The sequence below is a fragment of the Phragmites australis genome, chromosome 8 (genome assembly GCF_958298935.1).
Source record: "Phragmites australis chromosome 8, lpPhrAust1.1, whole genome shotgun sequence".
NCBI lineage: Eukaryota > Viridiplantae > Streptophyta > Magnoliopsida > Poales > Poaceae > Phragmites > Phragmites australis.
Genome location: NC_084928.1, coordinates 22,988,518 through 22,999,815, shown reverse-complemented (window position 1 = coordinate 22,999,815; position 11,298 = coordinate 22,988,518).

The window sequence follows — 11,298 nt, the reverse complement described above, 5'->3', positions numbered from 1 at the left end:
CCCCTTATCATGGCCATAAACGATTTGGGGGATAGATATTCTAGTGCCCTTCCCGGTAGCGCCCGGGGGATTCAAGTTCCTATTCGTCGCAATTGACACCTTCACCAAGTGGATTGAAGCTGAGCTAGTCAGTAAAATCACTTCGGCAGTCACCAAAAATTCCATCATGAAAAGCGTCATGACAAGATTCGATGTCCTGAGTAGGATTATCACCAACAACATCACTTAGTTTTTCAGCACGACATTCATCACTTACTGTGAAGGACTAGGCACCAAAATCAGCTTTGCATCTGTGGCTCATCTACAAAGTAATAGACAGGTTGGGCGGGCAAACAGTTTGGTACTTCAAGGAATAATGAGCTGCATCTTCAACTGCTTATCCGCCTACACAAAGCCTAGGCTTCCAAGTTGCCTAATGTGTTTTGGGCACTCCGAATGACATCTTGTAGGGTGACGGATAAAACGCCTTTCTTCCTAATCTATGGGGTCGAAGCAATGCTACCCTGCGAACTAAGGATCAAATCTCCCCAAGTCGAACTGTACGCTTACAAGGATGAAATCCCAACAAGACAGGATGATCTCAATGTTCTTGAAGAAAAAAGAACACAAGAGTTGATAAGATTAGTATGGTACCAGTAAGCTCTCCGGTGCAACCATGATCAGAACATCCACAAAATCCTTCAAACCCAGAGATCTAGTTCTATGACTCGTACAGAGCCAGAAAAACAGCAACATGCTATCTTAGAAGTGGGAAGGTCCTTATAGGATGGTCGAGTCTAACCAACCAGAGTCATATAGGTTAGTTATGAAGGATGGTCAAGTCCTTAAATATTCTTGGAATGTCGACCAATTTTATGTACTTAGGATATATTTTGCATTATTAGCTATCACATTACCAATATATGTCTTTTACCTATTTTGATCCAATGCCTTCAAGAATTGAGATAAGCTTCTATTCAGGAACTTACTCCCATACACGCACTCAGGATTCTAGACTGCCCATCTGGGAATCTTTCCCCGATAACTAGTCATGGACTTCATGTATACTAGGACTACAAAACTTGTCATGCATGCCATATTTCTGATGAGAAGAGAAGAAATATCATTTAGGGACTCCAGAGAACCTTATCGTGTCCCTGAGTGCCTGGAAGCTGAGACATTTTCCGCTCGAAATTTAACCTAAGGTAATTGCAATGAACTTCCTGACAAAAGATCCCAAAACTCCCTAAAACTACATAGAAGAAACAAAGGCTGAGCAATTGTCTGAACTTTCCTTATATTCATGAGGGGATTCACAGTCATACATAAGAGCATCTCCAAGAGACTCTTTAAATGGTTCCCTATAGTTAAATATAGGGATTTTGATCCAAAATTCATCTCCAACAGTATCTCTATCTCACTCCCTATCTTTAGAGAGTCCCAAAAACACCTCTCTCGCTCTCCATTTTTGAGGAACGCATCTGGTTCCCAAAACGCTCTCCCGCCCCTGGGCCCACCCCCACCTCGTCGTCCTCCTGAGCGTACGCGCCCCGCCATCGGCGTTGGTGCTCGCGTCAGTCATCTGGTTGATCGCTTGCGCGCTGCCGCGACTGCTCAACATGTTCGTGTTCGTGAAGGTGAGCTGTTGTGTGAACTGTGAGCGGTGGCGCAGCCGAAGATTCGACGCAATCCCAGACGGACCAGCAAATCAGATGGCAGCGCAAATGAACAGTTCGGGAGAGATGGAGCTGACGGTCGGGGTCCACCTATCGGTGAGGTAGGAAAGGGAGCTGTTGTAAGATAGGGATTGTAGTATAGAGAGTTTGCTGGAGAGGGTAGCAATATAGGGAGTGAAATTTATTGGGAAGACTCCCTATATGGAGATATAGGGAGTGGGTTTTAGAGAGTCTCTTGGAGATGCTCTAAGCACTGCAGTAGAAATAGGAATATTTTATTAACAAGATTTTGAGCTCTTTTACAGATAAGCTAAGGAAAAGAGGATTACAAGAAGTCCTAAAGATCTACTAGATGCTAGAGAGACTTCACCAATGAGGCAAGTGGAAGGAGAGATTTCCCTAGTTCTCTCCAGCAGTCAGCGCCAACGAAGGGGATGAGGTCATCGATGCTGTGGCTCCCTGCTGAACTCACCAGTGTCGCTGCCCGACCATCGACATCTGCGACAATGACAAATTTTGGAGAGGCATTGGCTCCCCACCGTCATTGTCGGTATCGCTGCTCTGGCTACTTTGTCCGGTCAGCCTCACTAGCATTGCCTAAGGACAAAGAGGATGAAGTGACCGGCATCTTGCCATCTTTAATTGAGATGCTGCCGAATGCCTCCTCTTCCGCCACCTTAATCTCCGCCTCTTCTTCCTGTATTTCTGTCTCCAAGAGGTCCCAGTCCCCCTCGTCTTGAATTGGGGATGCCCCTAAGGATGCCGGGGGCTTGCTGTCTTTAATAGGGACAATGCGAGTCACCACCTTTTCTTCAGTGTCCTCGTAGAAGGAGATGTTGATAACATACACCACTAAACCAGATTCGATGGAAGACGATGGTGGAGTGAAGGGAGAGTACTCGAGGGAAGAAGGAGAATAGTCAGGATAGGAGGGCGTGTATTCGGGCGAAGGAGTTCCATGATTAGACTTAGGTTTGGTGAAGGCGAGCTTTGGCACCTAGGGGCTTTTATAGGCCAACAGGTCAAGAGATGACATCGCTTCATCTCCCAAGCATTAATTCCGGGCATGGCCACATTATGAACCATGAACACTCTAGCGATGCTCAGTCGTTGAGGTTGCGTATTTTTGGCTAGATTGCGCAGACAAAGAGGTAGTCAACCGGCACAACTGTTTATCCACTTAGTTTTACAGAGCGCACGGAGCAGTTGAAAAGATGGAACTGTAACTCTATCAATCTCGTGACAAAAAATCTCTTCACCACTATGCAAAATTTCAGCTATGACAATTCAACTTTCGAGACTAGCCAGCGATGAGTCTTATCTCCCTCGTACTTTTGCAAGGACAAGATGATATTTTTTGGCCCGATTAGAAAACCTATTCAGATGACTCAGAGGTGTTCGGAATCCCGAGTAGATGATATGAGAATCCAAGAGAACCTAATTAGACGCATTATCCTAATCGGGAACCTGAGTCTTACTTGATGACACGGTCGGATAAAATATTTATCTTTGCTGGCCATGTACTTGATGCGTCAAAGCCTCATAACTACAATATCTAGGCACCCTAGGGTTTCCCGCAATTCTCGAGGCATATCTCTATCTCCGAGAAGGTGATTCTTGAATGAAAGAAAACTATCCGTAGTTACCCAGAGTATCTCGTAAACAGGGAAGTTTATTAACAAGAATGGGAAGGGAGACTCCAGAGGATGTACGATACCCCATATATATATGGAGCCTGGAGCCCCTGTGGAGGACAAGTGTGAACAAATTGAACAAGTCTTTAGATGTCGCACAAGCTAGAAGACACCATCACTAGAGCAAGGAAGCTACCGACTAAGTTTAGATTCATATATGTTAGCTACGCAGCCCCTTGTACAAGCTCATATCAATACAAGACAAACAAGATATAGGGTTATTATCCTAACGGAGACTCAAACCTGTCTAAAAATCCCTCTATGTATTCCCATCATTCCTCTACTCGAAGCATCCAATTTTATTCTATAAGTTCATAAAATTGACAGTTCACCAATCATCGACAGAACTACTTACCAAAAGACCTATTTGTGGTGTATCACATAACAACAAATACACCTATATATAAAGGCTTGCCTCTTATCTTCACCTTATGCGAATATGAATTGTTTTGTAATGTTCCATTTTTGTTAGAAAAATTAAAACTTATTTAATTCAAAATATATCTAGATTTTTTTAGAGTCCTTAAGGCTTATTTAATTTTCTAGATTTGTGAACCAAAAATCATGTTCTTACGTTAATTTCTCCTAAATTACCTTTGAAGTTGTTTTCCTAAAATTTTGGATTCCGTTGTATTTCTTATCACTCATTTGGCTCTTCTATATCTTCTAAAAATAAAAGCAATTTTCAAAATTAAATGTATAATTCACTTGAATAAATTGTATCCTAAAATAATATGCTTCCTCGCGTGCCAGCACCACCAGGGAACTCAATATGGTTCCAATGGATCCGGACCACCTGACGTCGATGTCACGGTGAATTCATCGCTGATGCGTGAACCCAGCCCCACACGTCAACAACAACAAGCGACGTTAGGGATCCTCGTCCGGTTCCAACATCCCATTTTGCTTGTTCAAGTGCCCTCTTTGGCCAGTGGCCACCGCCCATCCACGTTGGCACCAGATGAGGTTGACCACTACTTCCTCACTGTCCCTGCATTGCGCTGTGCACTGAGATTACCTCAATTACATTCTGGTGGTAAACTACTTAGTGACGGGTAGGCCAAGGTGATAAGGCGTCGGGTTGACGACCATATTTTACCATACGCCCATGCTACATACACGAAAAACCATATACATACAATGAAATCAAAATAAATGTAAATGTAGCTGAAACAATTAAAATGTTGGCACCGGAACGAAGTTTGAATTTCAGAAAATTATGCAAAAACAATCACCCATATTTGGGTTAAAATGAGTGAGAAGAACAAGTACTAGAAAGTCGTTATACCACATATGTGGATGGCACCTTATTAATCATGCTAGCTGATGCCAAACTATTCTGTCGCACGGGGCTGCTTCAATCGTATACGTCTACTAGCCGTAAGGTGAATTACAGGAAATCATGTATTGTTCCGATAAAGTTCTCTCAGGGAAAATGGAACTACTAGATCTAGCAGGAACTCCAGTTGCCACATTGGATCACTACCGTTCGCATATGCTTAGGCTAACCATTGGTTCAACCAAGCCAAGGATTCAGGATTTTGCGCCGTTTATGGATAGAGTGGAAAGAAGGTTAGTGTCATGTTTTACTTTCCATTCATATGGAGGCTGACAAAACATGGTTAACTCGGTGCTTTCATCTCTCTGCCTGCATATTATATTATTTCTCTCAAGTTACCAGTGGTTGTGGTAGAGTATATCGATACAGCAAGAGGCCATTGATTCTGGAGATGAACTGTTATTAATGGAAGAGTTCAATTTTTTGCAGCTTTGAAAAATGAAGGTTCAGTACTAGATGCTGAATAAAATTGGCATAGTATGGCAGTCAAATCTGGGCTTCAGTCAAATGTTACAACAAGCTAAACTAGCCTTCAGCAAACTACTTTCCATGGAATTGGTTATTTTACGGTAGTGTTATTTTACATCTATGCTGTAGCGTATTATTCTACATCTATTGAACAAAATTTTAGTAGTAACTACTAAAATTTTATTCCGTATGTGTCATTTTACACCTACTGAATTATTTTCTTATGATGACCTGGTCGAGAGAGTACGAAACATCGGTGTAAAAGATTGAGTGGGATGGTTATAGTAAGGGGCGAACCAAGTGCTTGCGCGAAGAAGCGAATCAATCAGAATGGAGACAAGGAAAGGAGGAGAGGCGAAACTCAACTAAAAAGGAAAAGGGAACTCGACCGACTATCATGAGCGAAGTGAGGGAATTCCTTCAGATTGGATCCCTTAGGAGAGAGACAGAAGGTATTATGAAATAGAATCAGATCTTTGACGATCCAGTATTAGCTAGTAAGTGTATGGACTCAGACTTTGATGACTCCTTAGTGGCCAGGGAAGCGTTAGCTTCACCCTTTGAACGTCTCATTTACTCTCTCTAGCTCTCGACTTTACGTATAGGAATTTCAGGTACATTGGTCGATGAAAGTGAACATCTATCTTATCTTACGTCACTTACTCTAGCTTGACTTTGTGGAAGACGTCTGATTGAATGATCTCCAGTGGGTTCTATTACCATGTGTACCCAGCCTGCTTCCTTCTTTTTTACCAGCCTCTCTGCTTCTGTCAGTATAGAGGAAAGTCTTCAATCCCTTGAGAGAAAGAAAAAAAGGCCAAAAAAAGATACCTAGCATGACACATCAGCTACGCCATCAGAGCTTGTCCACTTGCTAGTCAGGAAAAAGAACCGCTCCGTTCCGTGGGCTTCTTTCGCAGCTCTCTTCACGCTCGCTTTACGAGTGCAACCAAGTTCAATAAACTGTTCATGCTAATTCATAGACTATGCTGGTTTCTATCTAAGAGTCCTGTGAGGTCAATCCAACGTTTTCTCCATCAGAATAAGGGAATTCCTTATCCAACAAGAAGTCATGGATTAATTTGCCGAGAGGAAGGGCAAAGCTCAACCAATTAGTCTACTAAGCACTCCTGCTTCATGCAGGCGAGTTGCAGCCTGCAATCCGAACTGAGGACAGGTTTTTGGATCCCGGAGGGATTCCCTCGAGGCAAACGGCTTTCCTATATTAGGGAATTCCTCCCAAGGTCGGAAACTTATATCTACTTATTTTTATTTTTCTTTTGGCAAAATAAAAAATACTAGATTGGAAAATAGGAAAAACAAGGTGCAATCCGAAAACCCAAGGAGTGTTTTAGCTCTATTTTTATGAAGGAATCTTGGGTTTTTTACTCTAAGGTAGAAACATATACGCACCTAGTAAAAGTAGTGATACAAATCGAACCAGAAGGTGGGGTATTTTTAGGCTCAACTCGGGTGGGTTCTCACACCAAGGTCCTTTGTTTCGGGCAAGCCCAATTACAAACAAAAGAGTCCCGTAACTCTTATTTCATAAATTCCCTCTTTATCTGATCCTTAAAATCAATTCCCTTCATTCCTGTCAATTCTTGACCATCTGATAGTTCATAACAGCTGGGGAGAACAGTTCATTCATTGGTTAGCCTTCCATTCAGGTCGCTTAGTTAGGTATTTGAATCAGCTGGAACGATGTCTCGGAACTCTTCAAGGAGAGGTTTCAGCTTTGCGGGGACTTCGAGGTCTCCGTTTTGAGGGGCGGTCTCTTTTACCAATAAGGCAAAGACTACCCGAAACTATTCTAAAAGGCTTCGTGAAGTTAGGTCTTTTTAAGGAAAAGGCTATTCTCCGCAAGCTGACTTGTTTTATCGAGAGCAGAGGCGAATTGTGCAAAGGCTTGTAACTCTGCGAATTGAGCTAGTTCCAATTTGGATTTGCCAGCTACTTGTTTCATGGCTTTAATTTGAGCCGAGTGTTCTTTAGGTCCCCGGAGCGCCGCGGAGGCAAGCTCAAGCCAATCTTGTTAATAGAAATAGTTGTTTTACTACTAAATTTATTTAGCAGGTGTAGAATAATATGCTACACCTAAGATATAGAATAGTATATATATATATATATACATATATATGTATATATGTATATATGTATATATGTATATATGTATATATGTATATGTATATATGTATATATGTATATGTATATATATGTATATATATATGTGTATATGTATATATATGTATATATGTATATGTATATATATGTATATATGTATATATATATATATATATATATATATATATATATGGGGGGAAGCAACGCAGCAGTGTGATATTTGAAAAAAAATCCAAATATATCTCAATGACATTCACAATTCAAGTGTGAAGTAATCCTGCATATGTGTAGGGTGAAAGACCCTCTATACCAGGTTTTTTATCGGCTAGAAACTATTAGATAACCTTTCCCACGGTGCAGATTGTAAATTCTTCCTCCCGATGCTTGAGCATACAGACCTTTTATTCTCTAATATTATATCATTGTATGTGCAAAAGGTACATATTCGTTGTGATTCTGAAAGGTCTAAGCCTCCCGCGCCCGCACATGGATTATTGCCGCGCCACGAAATTTTTTACATTATTTTCAAAATTTGCAAAATTACATAGTCATTTTAAATATTACAACAATAGTCTATCGTCTCCTATTTAACGGGCGAGAGCAGGTGAGGACATATGAGTCTCGACGGTTAGCCAATATTAAATCTATTTCTCCAGGTCTCATCCGCTAAGCGGGTGAGATCTTCCTCATTGCGGCGCAGAGGGACCCACCCAAAAGGCATCGTCCACTGTCCGGGGAAGATCTTTTGGGTATAAATGCAACTCGCTGCCCTAGCCAAAGGAGAAGGGAGTGGAGGGAGGAGAAATTAGAGGCAAAGCTCTATTGGAGGAAAAAGTACATTTTTTATTTTTTATGAATCCAGTAGTATAGCCACTAGTGTTAGGTTTCGACATAGGTTAGAGGGTAGATTTAAGATTTTTTTACAAATCCGGTAGGATAGCCACTAGATATAGGTTAGAATATAGATCTAAGTTTAGAATTAGAGTTAGACATAGTTTATCAATTAGATCTTGTTTGTACACATATTTAGCAATTAGATGTAGTATTTAGGTATATGTTAGGTATTAAATGTAAGATTTAGATATAGTGTAGTTATAACTGAGGTAGTAGATATAGGATTTAGAAGTATTTGATATAGCAACCTGAGGATATTTTGTTGCAACGTAGATGAACTGTTGGGTCTTGTTTTTAATGAATGTTGTATTATTGTAGATGTAATTGTACGTAATTTTAGTTTGTTATATCACAATAATGTTAGGATTTTTTATCGATGGTTGGCAGATATGTCGGATAAGTGGCAGTTTAGAATTTTTTATGGTGACAGTTTCAAAAGGGGTAGTACTGTCCGTATTTGAGTCAACGGATAAGGGTACCTCCAGACTTATGTAGAAGAGTGTCGGACACTTTTACGCCTGGTTGATGCGGGGTTTCAAAATAGACCTCGAGGTTCAAGAGATGAACATTAGCATTGTGGGCAACTATGCGAAAGATGGTGTGTAATAGGAGGTGTACCCGCTTAGGGAAGATGAAGTCTAGAGAAGGTACTTGCAGGATGTTATGCACAGAGGTTGGCCTCCTATGTCACTTGTGCAATGGAAGAATAAGGAGGCAGTTAGGGAGATGCAAGGTGGGGTACACGGAGGAGGAGGGTGATGAGGAAGAGTATGATGAGACTACTGATCTAGATGGTGCACATTTATCGAATTATCTGACTGAACTGACTGGTGAGGTAGATGAGGGGGAACGAATTCCTTCTCTAATTGAACAGATGGAGCGGGATGATCTTGAGGCTGACGAATCTCCTAAGTATGACATATCTTATGATGCTCATGTTCCCACGAACCGAAACAATCCCAACTTTGCAACCTTGTGGTGAATGAGGGGAATCAGGCTTCCTAGGAGTATACACAGAATGAGGTGACCTAGAGTGCTAGGTATCTTACCAGTTAGGCCATGAAGGATGTTGTGACTCAATGGGCGACATCACTTTGATATCAGTTTTATGTTGTCAAGTCAAGCAAGAAGGAGTATGATGTCAAGTGCATAAACGAGGGTTCTCGTGGCGGGTGCACGACTACAAAGAGATAAGGGTTGAGTATTGGGAGGTGTCGATTGTGGTGGACCATACCTGCACGATGGACAAACTTGAGCCCAGCCACAGGAACATCACCTTGGCCTTTATCACCAATGTGATGTACACCTAGATCGTGAACAACCTGAACTACATACCAGGGTCCATAATCATGTAAATTGAGAAGGAGTATATGTACACTATCAGTACAACAAGGCATGGAGGGCAAAGAGGAAGGAAATTGAGATGAGGTTTGGGAACTATGAAGCTTTATATGACAATCTTCCAAAGTTGTTGTAGACCATTGCTCGAAGAAACTCGTGGATGTATTACGACATTGATAAGTATCCATTGATGTCCAAACCTGTCAAGTATGTCCTGAAGTGATGCTTCTTCCTATTAGGACGCTTTCGAGCAATGTCGACATATCCTCTGCATTGATGACACTTTCCTTATCGGCATGTACAAGGAATAGATCCTGACTACTGTTGGGGTTGATGGGAACAACCAAGTGCTATCGTTGGCCTTTGCATTTGTAGAGAGTGAGAACACCACCAGTTGGTATTGGTTCCTGTATCGTGTGAGGATGATAATTGTGGGTGCTCGGTTGAATGTGTGCCTTATACATGACCGGTATGTAGGGATGCTCAAAGCTATTCAGGATCTACAGAATGGAACAGACGATGGCATGATGAGACCTACATGGCCTGATCTACAGAGTAGGTGATGCATGAGGCATTTGGGTGCAAACTTCTTCTGCCAATTCAAGAACAAGAACCTCATGAACATGTTCAAGAGGTTACAGTCAGAACCAGTAGCGGAAGTTTGATGCTCTTTGGAAGACACTAGATGATCTCACAAAGAAACAAAACCAATAGCATGCACGGAGGCTTGTGAGGAGACCGGAGAACAAACCAGTACCTCTTGAGTCCCTGCCAACAGACAATGAAGCTGGTATAACACAGAGGACCGGGTCATCTACCAGGTCATTTAGTGAGTGGATTGAGAATGATTCAAAGGAGAAGTAGGCTCTGCTTTACGATATAAATAGGGCTAGGTACGGTATTATGACTATAAATTTAGTAGAGGTTTCCAACTGGGTGATGAAAGGTGTTAGAGGGTAGCCGCTGGTGGCGATTGTAGAGTTTATACTTTAAGGGACCTAGCCACTTGGAGGCATACCTCCTATGGTTGTTTGTGTGGATCATGTTCACCGAGACCCACAACAACACGGTCTCTAGGAGCATGATCCCCTACACCAGAGATGTTACAGACATCAACCTGGGGGGGGGGGGTCCTGTAGTACAGTTGGGCGTCTGTTGTGCTGGACACGACATACTATGGCCTGTGCAACGCCTGCACGAAGACTGACGATAACATGATCCTCACCAGGTATTCCTTGCTACTTCATATGTGGTCGTGTGAGCGAATCACCATCGGTAGGCGCCTTGTGGACCATAGCGCATACCAGTTCCCTACCGACGGCGTCGACAACCCAACATGGGATCATTGTGGTGCAGGCGCAGGGTAAGAACTATGAACTTTGCATGTATTTGTTAATTACTTCCTTTTTTGTTTCTCTAACTTAGTTTGGTTGCACAGCTGACTTAGTCCAGTGTGCTGACACATCGCGCGTACCTAAACTTTGTTCACCAGTTCAATAAGCTGATGATGAATGACTCCCTGCTAGGAATTTTGGTGCTTTACTTACGAGACCGGGAATACTGGCTCCCACGGTGTGCCTCATCTATGAAATCTACATTGAGGAGTACTCTCTGCACCACATGATGCGGTAGTTTGGAAAGTTGCAGGCGTTCCTGCTCCTGCTCACTAGGACGATGCCTAGCAACATACACATGTGCATAACGTTGTAATTACCTTTTCATTGGAGAAGCCGCTGCAATTTTTTTTCATATGCTTATGTTTTTGCAGGCTGACACGCAAGGG